Consider the following 12,731-nt stretch of genomic DNA (forward strand, 5'->3'; position numbering starts at 1 on the left):
ACAAAGTGTCCCTTTAGGACCTCTATGCATCTCTTTTATAAGCTATATAACACTGAAGTCTGAGTATTTTCCAATTTGTCTGTCCCTTCTACTAGATTGCAAGCAACTTTGAGTGCAATAACTCTGTTATTGTTCCTTGTCTTTGTTCCTCCAGTTTTATTGAGATATAAGTGACATACATCACTGTATAAGTTAATTAATGACAGAATCACTGTATATATAAACCACCATAATGGTTTGACTCACATGTATTGCAAAGTGATTACCTCGGTAAGTTTAGTTACCATCTATCCTCTCATATGGATACAGTAAAAAGAACAAGCAAAACAGAAAAAAAACTTTCCTTGTGATGAGAGCCCTTAGGATCTACTCCTAAATCTCAGTTTTCAAATTCCAGGATGGGGCAAATAGAATTTACCTCAAAGTAAACTGTTGTCAATTTCTACGGACAAGCAACAGCTATAGCTACATGTAACTCAGTCTTGTCACTAAATTACCATGATCTTGAAAGCTATTTTGGAATGAAAAGACAAAAGTAAGAGACACTGAAGTTGCATTCTTATAGATTAATTCACAAAATACTCACTAAAGGTCCACTGACTGCAAGGTACTATGCTAAGACTTGTGGAAAAATTAAATATAAATCAGGCCAGGGGCACCTGGCTGGCTCAGTCAGTTAATCGTCTGACTCTTGGTTTCAGCTCAGATCATGATCTGACAGCTTTGTGAGTTGGAGCCCGGTGCTGGGTTCTACTCAGAACCTGCTTGGGATTCTCTCCCTCTCTTCTCTCTCTCTCTGCCCTTCCCCCCATTCGTGCTCTGTCTCTCAAAATAAATAAACTTTACATATATCTGTATCATCTATATCTATATATATAGAGAGAGGGGGGTGGCTATGGAGGAATAAGAGGAGACTATTTAATAGCCAAACTCCAGGTAGGAAGATGTTGCTGGCACTGGGGGAGAGGAGAAGGGAATGGGTGTAGCTGTGGGAGGGCAGAAATACTTAGCAGAGAAACAGGAGTTCGACCATCCTACTGACGGTGCTGTTCCCACTGGATGCGGCAGTTCTAGCCTCTGAAACTGATGTTCAGTGGCCTCTGCCACATAGTGCAATGTGCCCCTGTTCTCTGCCTCAGGAGCCATTGGCACTCTGCCCCAAAGCGGCCATCAGATTCTGACTCTGAGGCGGAGACTGGTTTGCCCCTTTGCCTCTCAGCGCCCCCAATTTTGTGGCTCTGCTCTCTGATGTCGTGCTGTGCAGGCTCCACTGCATGGGTGACAGATTGCGTCTGCATAAACAGGAGCAGGAGCGATGCACAGAGTTAGGGAAGGACTCGAGAATCTCATCACAGATGGTCAGATTATGTCATTGAGAATTACCCTGTCTGAGGATGAGGGTGAGGATTATACACACACACACAGCTGTAAAGATGTTTGCAAGATGTTTCATATGACACGTAATAATGGAACTAGCTTTTTCAAAAAAGTCAGTGACACGGGGAATCTTTTTCTGACACTGAGAGATGGAGTTAATCACACCGCCGCCAGCCTGCCTGCCTGCCTGCCTGCCTGCGTGCTGCTAATGTTGCATTTTCCCCACTGCCCTGTGGTTCTGGTTAAACCATGGTTCTGGGGCACCAGGCTTCCTGAGTTTGAAGGGAAGCTCCTCCATTTACCATAATCTGTGACCTCAGGCAATTCATTTAACCTCCCTAAACTACACTTTCCTCATTTGTAAAATGGTAATAATACTGCCTGATAGGGCGCCTATGCGTAGTAAAGGAAATGCCTCCCACAATAAAGAACATCTCAGTGAGAGGAACGCAGCAAGGGCTTTCTCCCAGATGCCAGCAGGATTTGCTCTCTTATCTCAGTTCTTTTTTTTTTTTTTTTCAATATTTTTAAAATATAATTTATTGTCAAAATTGGCTAACATACAGTGTGTACAGTGTGCTCTTGGTTTTTGGGGTAGATTCCCGTGGTCCATCTCTTACATACTCAAGAGCCACCTTCACTTGGGGCCACCTCCGACCACAGCCATCAACGTTCTTTATCCGCTCCCTGAGTTATTCTTTCTCGGTAGCATTTATTGCCATGGCGCATACTGCATATTTTATTTATGTTTATTGAGTGTCTCTTTACTAGAAGACAAGCTCCAGGAGATAGTATCCACAGCACCCAGATCAGCGTCTGGCATGGAATACGAATCCAGTAAAGATTTACTGGAAGGGAGGAGACAGCCACTTCTGCTAACTTGAAACTACTCTTTCTTGGTCCAGTCCTATCCTTTTGAGGCCCTGTTTGGGGGACATTTAGACTGTCCGTTGGCACCGGTACCTGGAAGCAAGAGAAGAAACTGAAATTGAGGTAATTCTAGCAGCTCGTGCTAGAGGAGCCCGGCCTTACTGAACTTGAATCCAACGCTGAGGATTTCTCATAAATCTCATTCATGCTGCCCTCTCCTTGCTCAGCTCATTAGTCAAAATCGGCCTGAGGGACCCACTGCAGAGATGGGGAGGGTAAAGAGTTCTCGGATCCCTTTTCCCTTTCTTGGCGGAAAGCTCTTATCCAGACAGCGAGGGGCAGGGTTCGGCAAAGCTCGCCTCCTCTGGGCCTCGGCATCCCCGGGCCAGCTCGCCTGCAGGTCGGGAGCGCGCGTCCCCGCCGCACCGCGGCGCCAGGAGCGACTCGCCAAGCCCGGGGCCGCGGGAGGAGGTGGAGGCGTTGGCGAAGCTCACGCACCTCGGAGGAGCGGCGCCCGCGGGCCGGGGAGCGCCAGCCGGTAACCGCGGGCGGGACGGGGCGCCCGGGACCACGCAGAGCCGAGGCACTGGGTGCGGGAGGCTTGAGAGAAGGCAGGCAGTCGGGCTCCGTTGGGTTTGGGGGTGGACTTTAGTTGGGGGATGTTTGGGAGGATGGGAGTGGGAAGGAGAAAATTGAGGCTTTGGAGGTGCGCAGGAGAAGAGTGAGACCCCGTGGAGAGCACCCAAGTTTATAACCTTCCTCGCAGCCCGCTGATGTGAGCGTCCCGCCGGAGCCCGTCCGAAAAGGCTGGGAGCGGTGGCGCTCGGGGCTCGGGCTTCGGCTTGGGTGGGTTTCCTCCGCTCCACTGGGAAGGCCGTGGAACACCTTCCCCCGCCCGTGAGAAAAACTTTCCACGCCCTGGTCTGACTGCCACCTTTGTGCCCTACAGCTGAGAGCCCTTCTGGGCGCGGGGACCCTACGCATCCAGGGGAAGCGCGCTGTCCGCTGGCCCGGGGTGCACGCCCCCTGCGGTGGGCAGGGTTCTCGGAATCAACCCTGGCTTGACAGTTAATTCATTTCGTTTGCGCTAGGGAGCCTGCCTGCAGGTCATTTTACTGATTAGAGGGAAATACCGGTTTCGTTTTTCTTCCTTTTCCATCCTTGCCGCATAATTAATTGAGGAAGACAAAAGATCGCCTCGTTAGAAAGTTGTTTTGAGGCTTTGTGGTTTCCTAAGCAGTTTAGAAGACTCGAGGAATCCCAGCTATTACTCTGGATTTAATCTCATGACATAAGGAAACATTTAATGGTGTCCTGAAAGCAAAGGGGGGTTGGGAGAAATTGCCAATGCTATTCCAGGGAAGAGAGGGGAACTTCCATCTATAAATCCTTATGAAAACCCCAAAGGTAAGTGATAGTATTTCCAGTTTGCATGTGAAAAATGCTTAGGTTGAGATACAAGTTTTCCAACTGAATCCTCCAGTTAATAGTGGGAGTAGAGGCCTGGAAACTAGGACTGTGAAGCTAGTGCCCCTTAGGTACATCACAAGGGGTTCCTTACTAAGAACACAGGTAGGAAAGTGGCCTGGGCCTGCCACCGGTAAGGTCCAGGATGGGAGAGGCCACCATGAGTTGGAGTATCCACATCAAGGGGTTATGCCCTGATCATCCAATGTTTATGGAAGATGACAGGATACCAGCAGGTGGAGGAGAAGGCAGAGTTGCTCCCAGTTTGTTTCTTTCTGGGAGCAAAGAAATAAGACCCCTTTAAGAGGTCTTGAAACCCAGGACTGGGCTGGATTGTTCCAGGCCAAAAAACAGGCATCCTAGAGCAGTGAAAGCATTCACCTAAAGCAGGCTTGAGAGAGGAGAACCCCAACCAGACTTTTCAAAAGAGGGAAACATTGAATCCTGGCAGTGTTTCAGAACAAATTTTTAAAGGAGAAAGCTAAAGACCACCCAGGAAAGGATTTGCAAAGACAATTTATGTCAAACGATTTCTCTTTTCTAGAGACTTACCCGTTTGTAGATTGGAGCATGCCATACCTCGTTGTTTTTCAAATGTGGGTTATAACTCATATAGGGTAATGATATGAATGTAGTGAGTTGCGCCAGCATTTTAAAAAAAGTTTATTTTGGGGGCGCCTGGGTGGCTCAGTCGGTTGAGCGTCCGACTTCGGCTCAGGTCACGATCTCGCGGTCTGTGAGTTCGAGCCCCGCATCGGGCTCTGGGCTGATGGCTCAGAGCCTGGAGCCTGCTTCCGATTCTGTGTCTCCCTCTCTCTCTGACCCTCCCCCGTTCATGCTCTGTCTCTCTCTGTCTCAAAAATAAATAAATGTTAAAAAAAAGTTTATTTTATTTATTTTGAGAGAGAGGGAAAGAGACTGGGAGAGAGAGAGAGAGACAGAGAGAATGAATCCTAAGCAGGCTCTGCACTGTCAGCATGGAGCCTGATGCAGAGTCAGTCCTGTGAAATGTGAGATCATGACTTGAGCCAAAATCAAGAGTTGGATGCTTAACCAGCTGAGCCGCCCAGGTGCTCCATCATCAGCATTTTTTTTTTTTTAAACGTGAAATTAAATAGCAGGGGAGAGAAAACATCAAGTGCATTGCATGTGCAAGGGAGAGTATTGTTTTATCAAATGTGCGTGTGTATTGTTCTGTGTTGTCCATCCTGCTGCCTCTGTAGGGGTGTCCATACCTATCCCTGGATGTCCCTCTTCATCCTTCTAGGCTACCCCCACTCTGCTCATGGTGCGGTTTCACTTTGCAAATTGTATCATCTGCACATTCTGGAAAATGTAGCCTTCCTCTTCCCCATTTCTCTAGGCCTGATATTTTGCCAATCAGAATTCCTCTATAAATTCCTTATTTTTAACCTTTTATTTATTTTTTTAGAGTTTTTATTTAAATTCCAGATAGTTAACATACAGTGTAATACTAGTTTTAGGTGTAAAGTATAATGATTCCACACTTCATACAACACCCCGTGCTCATCACAAGTGCCCTCCTTAATCCCCATCACCTATTTCACCTATTCCCCCCACCTGCCTCCCCTCTGGTAATCATCAGTTCTCTATAGTTAAGAGTTTGTTTCTTGATTTGCCTCTCTCTCTCCCCCCCCCCCCTTTGCTCATTTGTTTTGTTTCTCAAATTCTACACATGAGTGAAATTATATGGTATTTGTCTTTCCCTGATTGACTTATTTTGCTTGGCACAATACTCTCTAGCTCTATCCATGTCGTTGCAAATGGCAAGATTTCATTCTTCTTTTATGGCTGAGTAATATTCCATTGCTTATATATACCACATCTTCTTTATCCATTCATCCATTCATCAGTCGATGGACACTTGGGCTCTATAATTTGGCTATTGTATATAATGCTGCTATAAACATTAGGGTGCATGTATCCCTTTGAATTAATGTTTTGTGTTCATTGGGCAAACACCTAGTAGTGCAATTACTAGATTGTAGGGTAGTTCTATTTTTAACTTTTTGAGGAAGCTCCATACTGTTTTCCAGAGTGGCTGCACCAGTTTGCATACCCACCAATAGTACAAAAGGGCTCCCCTATCCCCACATCCTTGGCAAAGCCTGTTTTGTTTTTTTGTGTTGTTGATTTTAGTCGTTCTGATAGGTGTGGGGTGATATCTCATTGAAGTTTTGATTTGCATTTCCCTGGTGATCAGTGATGTTGAGCATCTTTTCATGTGTCTGTTGGCCATCTGTGTCTTCTTTGGAAAAATGTCTATTCATGTCGTCTGCCCATTTTTAAATTGGATTATTTGTTTTTTGGGTGTTGAGTTTTATAAGTTCTTCATAAACTTTGGATACTAATTCTTTATTGGATATGTCATTTGCAAACATCTTCTCCCATTCTGTAGGTTGCCTTTTACTTTTGTTGATTGTTACTTTTGCTGTGCAGAAGCTTTTTATTTTGACATAGCTTAATAGTTTATTTTTGCTTTTGTTTACCTTCCCTCAGGAGACTTATCTAGAAAAAGTTGCTACAGCTGATGTCAGAGAAATGACTGCCTGTTATTTCTTCAATGATTTTTATGGTTTCAGGTCTCACATTTAGTCTTTCATCCAGTTTGAGTTTATTTTTGTATATGGTGAAGGAGAATGGTCCAGTTTCATTCTTTTGCATGTGGCTGTCCAGTTTTCCCAACACCATTTGTTGAAGAGACTGTCTTTTTTCCATTGGATATTCTTCTTTGCTTTGTTGAAGATTAATTGATCATGTAATTGTGGGTTCATTTCTGGGTTTTCTATTCTGTTCTATTGATCTGTGTGTCTATTTTTGTGTCAGTATCATCTGTTTTGATTACTATAGCTTTGTAATATAATTTGAAGTATAGAACTATGATGCCTCCAGCTTTGTATTTCTTTTTCAAGATGGCTATTCGAGGTCTTTTGTGGTTCCATACAATTTTAGGATTTTTATTCTAGTTCTGTGAAAAACGCGGTTGGTGTTTTGATAGGGATTGCATTAAATGTATAGATTATTTGGGGTAGTACAGGCATTTTAATAATATTGGTTCTTCCAATCCATGAGCATGGAATGTCTTTTCACTTATTTCGTCATCTTCAATTTATTTCATCAGTGTTTTATAATTTTCAGAGTATGGTCTTTCACCTCTTTGGTTAGGTTTATTCCTAGGTATCTTATTGGTTTTCGTGCAGTTGTAAGTGGGATGGTTTTCTTAATTTCTTTCTCTGCTACTTAATTATTAGTGTATAAAAATGCAACAGATTTCTGTACATTGATTCTGTATCCTGCAACTTTATTAAATTCATTAATCAGGTCTAGCAGTTTTTGGTGGAGTCTTTCAGGTTTTCTTTATATAGTATCATGTCATCTGCAAATAGTGAAAATTTTACTTCTTCCATGCTGATTTAGATGACTTTTATTTATTTTTGTTGTCTGATTGTTGTGGTTAGGACTTCCAGTACTATATTGAACACAAGTGGAGAAAATGGACATCCTTGTCTTGTTCCTGATCATAGAAGAAAAGTTCTCACTTTTCCTCCATTTAAGATGATATTAGCTATATATGGCCTTTACTATGTTGAAGTATCCTCCCTCTAAATCTACTGTGTTGAGAGTTTTTATCACGAATGGATGTTGTTCTTTGTCAAGTGCTTTTCTGCATCTATTGAAATAACCATAGGGTTCTTATCCTTTCTTATATTAATGTGATGTATCTCATTGATTGATTTGCAAATATGAGCCACACTTGCAACCCAGGAATAAATCCAAGTTGATTATGGTGGATTATTTTTTTAATGTACTATTGGATTTGGTTTGCTACTATTTTGTTGAGGATTTTTGCATTTGTGTTCATCAGAAATATTGATTGGCCTATAGTTCTCTTTGTTTGTACTTTCTTTCTCAGGTTTTGGCATCAGGGTAATGTTCACTTCATAAAATGATTTTGGAGGTTTTCCTTCCTTTTCTATTTTATGGAATAGTTTGAGAAGAATAAGTATTTTATTTATTTATTTATTTATTTATTTAAACTTGTTTTACTTTTTATTTTTTTTAAATTTACATCCAAATTAGTTAGCATATAGTACAAAAATGATTTCAGGAGTAGATTCCTTAGTGCCCCTTACCCATTTAGCCCATCCCCCCTCCCACAATCCCTCCCATAACCCTCAGTTTGCTCTCCATATTTATGAGTCTCTTCTGTTTTGTCCCCCTCCCTGTTTTTATATTGTTTTTGTTTCCCTTCCCTTATGTTCATCTGTTTTGTCTCTTAAAGTCCTCATGTCAGTGAAGTCATATGTTATTTGTCTTTCTCTGACTAATTTCACTTAGCATAATACCCTCCAGTTCCATCCACGTAGTTGCAAATGGCAAGATTTCATTCTTTTTGACTGCTGAGTAATACTCTATTGTATATGTATACCACATCTTCTTTATCCATTCATCCATCGATGGACATTCGGTCTCTTTCCATACTTTGGCTATTGTTGATAGTGCTGCTATAAACATGGGGGTGCATGTGTCCCTTCGAAACAGCACACCTGTATCCCTTGGATAAATACCTAGTAGTGCAATTGCCAGGTTGTAGGGTAGTTTTATTTTTAGTTTTTTGAGGAACCTCCATACTGTTTTCCAGAGTGGCTGCACCAGCTTGCATTCCCAGAGAATAATAAGTATTAACTCTTCTTTAAATGTTGGGTAGAATTCACCTGTAAAACCATCTGGTCCTGGACTGCTGTTGTTGGGAGTTTTTTGATTACTGATTTGATTTCTTTGCTAGGTATCAGTCTGTTCAAATTTTCTATTTCTTCCTGTTTCAGTTTTGGTAGTTATATGCTTTTAGGAAATTGTGCATTTCCTCTAGGTTGTCCAATTTGTTGGCATATAGTTTTCATAGTATTCTCCTATAATTGTTTGTATTTCTGTGGTGTTGGATGTTATTTCTTCTCTCTAATTTGTGATTTTATTTATCTGAGTTCTTTTCACTTTTTCTAGGTAAGTCTGGATAGAGGTTTATCAATTTTGTTGATTTTTTTCAAAGAACCAGTTTCTGGTTTAATTGATTTGTTCTAATGTTCTATTGTTTTTGTTTTTGTTTTGTCTCTATATCATTTATTTCTGGTCTAACCTTTATTATTTCCTTCCTTCAGCTGGCTTTAGGCTTCACTTGTTGTTCATTTTCTAGCTCCTGTAGGTGTAAGGTTAGGTTTTTACTTGAGATTTTTCTTGCTCATAAGGTAGGCCTGTATTGCTATATACTTCCCTCTTAGGACCACTTTTGCTGAAGCCCAAATATTTTGGACCATTATGTTCATTTTCATTTGTTTCCATATATCTTTTTATTTCTTCTTTTATTTCCTGGTTGACTCATTCATTGTTTAGTAGAATGTTATATAACCTCCATGTCTTTCTGGTCTTTCTAGATTTTTTTCTGTGGTTGACTTCTAGTTTCATAGTGTTGTGGTCAGAACAGGTACATGATATGACTTGGATCTTCTTGTATTTGTTGAGACTGATTTTGTGGCCCAATATGCTATTTCTTCTAGAGAATGTTTATTTTTGACCTTTTAATGTTTTCAGTATGGCAGTGACTTGGCAAGCTGCTTCCTAGTGCCCTAGTGCCCACTTTTGGGCACAATCTCCTTTACTTCTCACAGCTAGGTGGATGTTGCTATTTACATTTTACAAATGGGGCTTCCCAAAGCTAGAGACATACAAATAATTTAGTCACTGGTCCCTGCTCCTCATTACAGATGGCCCAAAGAGTGTCCTGCCTTTGCAGAAGCATTTTGCAAAGTCTCATACTATCCCTAAGGATAAAGTAAGGGAATAGAGGATGTACAACAAGGCTCTTTCCCTGTCCCTGCAACTCCTTGGTATTATTTATCAGGAGAAAGCATAGAGGAGACATTTATCAGAGATGTGGCAAGTAAAAATCTGGCAGGATACTCCATGAGACACATTTTATATCTGGGCAAGAGATAATAATACTAGAAGGCTGAAGGCCTAGTCCTGCATTTAGGTTCACAGTCAATTTAAAAAGTAAAAGATGGAGTGACCCCAGTGAGTAGCAATTCATAATTCACGTAAAAGAAAAAAAAACCCAAGGATTTCAGTGGCTCACCAAGCCCTGAAAGGACCATAATGTAAAGTAGCTACTCAGTCGCAAACTTGGGTTGCAATGACAATGACAGGTCTTTTTTTTTTTTAAACGGACATTTGTGTGGAGCTTATTATGTGCCAGGCATAATTATGAGTGTTTCACAATTTTATCTCAATCCCTGTAACAACTTCATGAAGTAGGGAATATAATTATCACCATTCTCCGGTAACAGATGAGAAGGCTGAAGCACAGAAAGATTAAATAATTTGTTTAAGATTACATAGCCAGTAAACAGTAGAGCTGGGATTAGAACCTGGGCCCTTAACTACTACCATCTACCTCAAACCTGTGATGACTGGATCATGGGAGCCTAGGCTCCCTCCACACAGCATCCCCTTCTGGTGGCCCCTTAATGGAGGACAGAAACTAACTTTGCAGCATCCAGAGCAAAGTGACCTAGATGATGAGGATCTGAAGACTAGGCCATGTGAGGAACAATAAGTATGTAGCCTGGCAGAGAGGAGCCTTGGCCAGTTATGAGACCAGTCCTCAGATATCTGGAGAAGAGGAAGTAGGTTTGTTCTCAGTATCAGATCAAGCCAATTTTAGGTGATTTTCTGTCAGGACTGAGAGAGTATTCCCCCCCAGTGAGAGAGTATTGACTTCCATGTCTCTGCCCCTTTCAATGCTCAAATTCCTCAACTTTACTAGATACATAAAAGTAAATAAACTTTAAAAATAATTGGAAATTATAGTCTATGCATTTGTGTGTATGGGTATGTAAGTAGGGTACTGAAGTAAAGTTTTGACTGAGCCACACATTCAAATTATGTGAAATTCCAAAAGACAGTGCTAGACCACCAAGTAGAAATCTTAGTGTATATATTTGAGAACTTTTGCATAACATACCCCACTGGCTGCTTCAAGAATATGAGGATTATGAGAGGAGGCTTTATTAAAGAGATTTATTCAGAAAGATCATTTCCTTCATCCCAAATCCAGCAAGGGGGACTTTTGAAGAAACACTAGTTTCTTGTACAACAAGAACTGTACAGGTGTTTCTTGCATTTGGGGCTCATGTGGTGGCCTGGGCAGTAGGATCACCTGCCTTCACAGAGTTTGTTAGGGCAAAAGATATCATAGACCTTCCTGTGGGACCAAGTGGGACCATGTAGGAAAGAGGGCTGACCTGGAGCCACTCTAAATTCAGCCCAGGAGTGAGGGCACCCCAGCAGCTAGAGTTTCCAGAAATCCAGAGACTAAGGAAGAGTGAGCAGTCAGCTGAAGGAAAGTGAGTATCATTAAAGTACCCATAAACAGAGGGGCCATATAGTCCCGGCCCCTACTTTGATTTTGGCAGGGTGATAAACTGACAAGCAGTTGCACATAAAGGGGAGAATAAGAAAAGAGATCAATATTCCCCCAATCCCTGCAGAGACTAGCGGGCAGCGGGACCTAGCTGGCATAGGGAAGGAGATTTAATGTTATAACCAGGTTGGAGTTTCTTTTATTTCCAGACTGCAAACTTGAATTCTTTTGGGACTTTGAAGTGGTTGCTTGAGCAGAAACGTCTACCCAAGGATCTACTCAAGTGTTCATCTGAAGACAGGGAGGATGAATCCACTGAATGCATTTTAAGGGGCAACAGAAGAGAAAAATAAAATTGACGTTTGATCAGGTCCCACAGCTGCACCAGCTCAGAGTATGGATTATATATGCTTAGGTCGAAACAGTAAAGAGTAACGGTCTATTCGCTTGATGTTACATGTACTCCAGACTTGGAGGTAGGAGCGTTTAGAAAAGGAAAGAAAATATTTACTTGCCCAGAGTGCAGGGGTGTTAGGCTTCAGAAGATTGACTCATCAAATAAAAATACAATGAATACTTGAAAGAAAATACCCCATAAGATTTTCAGAGTTCTCAAGTGTCCATTAGTCTTTTGTTCATGGTTGAAAGCAACTTTCGCACATGATTACTGTATTCCCCACAGTTATGACTTATCTTCAGACACCCCATAACAAACAATCAGGAGAAAGAAATGGTTTCCCTTAGGGAGCCCAGGCTTATGGGACATATTCAAGGTTTTGTTATCTGGGGGACCAACTTTCAGACAGGATGGTCATGTTATTTTTAGCTTATGTCAGGGTGCAAAGTGATTTTTCTTCTTGACTAGAGAATAAGAACTGCTTAGTCCTATTAGAAAGAGGGGAAAGTATGCATTTTTGCTTCTCCTTCCTTGCAAACATGATTCTTCAATCCATTATGGTGTTGCTGAGATGTGAAGTAAAAAACCAGAAGTTGAGCATCTTTTTATGAAATACTAAAATTATGGATTTTAGTTAAAGTCTGAGTTGAATTGTTGCTTGTGCCTCTGTTACCAAGATCTATGCGATTTTCACCTGACTGGAGAACATTAGTAAATTTTGTAACCCTTCAAGTGAAAATAATTTATAAGCTTCAAATAATCACTCTCCTCAAAGGTGCCTTTGTTTTCTTCATGTCCTTGGTAACAGCAAAAACAACAATTAAAGGCAGAGGTGGGGCAGGCTGAGGGGGCTGCTTCCTACAGGTAGCTCTACAGTTGCCTAGTTGATCAAGAAAGAAAAATTAGAGATAAGTGAGGATATGTGGGTGTAAACAGCACCTGTATTTCTATGAATATTTGTGTAGATACCCCCCCCCCCAATATAATTCTCTTGTGTGGAAGAAAAAAAAAAAACAAAGCAACAGGTGAATCTGAAGATCGGGATGCTGTATCATGTAAACCGACATATATTCCAACCAGTGCTCCTCTAAAGTCTCCATTAAATTACCTCAGTAGGAGAGGATAGTTAACCCATGTTTCTGGGAGTCTGAAGCATAGGCCAAGGCCACCAGAAGCAAATAT

The 12,731-nt window shown here is 41.6% G+C and overlaps 1 protein-coding gene across 1 annotated transcript in view; it reads left to right on the forward strand.

The window, feature by feature from the left end:
- The first annotated feature begins 2,722 nt into the window (after positions 1–2,722).
- The window catches only part of MRAP2 (melanocortin 2 receptor accessory protein 2), a 54,708-nt gene continuing 44,699 nt past the window's right edge, over positions 2,723–12,731 (forward strand). Inside the window, exon 1 of the mRNA XM_042937346.1 lies at positions 2,723–2,785. The gene's annotated coding sequence lies outside the window, so the exon portion shown is untranslated. The remainder of the gene's footprint in view (positions 2,786–12,731) is intronic.

This window comes from Panthera leo, chromosome B2, assembly GCF_018350215.1.
Source record: "Panthera leo isolate Ple1 chromosome B2, P.leo_Ple1_pat1.1, whole genome shotgun sequence".
Lineage (NCBI taxonomy): Eukaryota > Metazoa > Chordata > Mammalia > Carnivora > Felidae > Panthera > Panthera leo.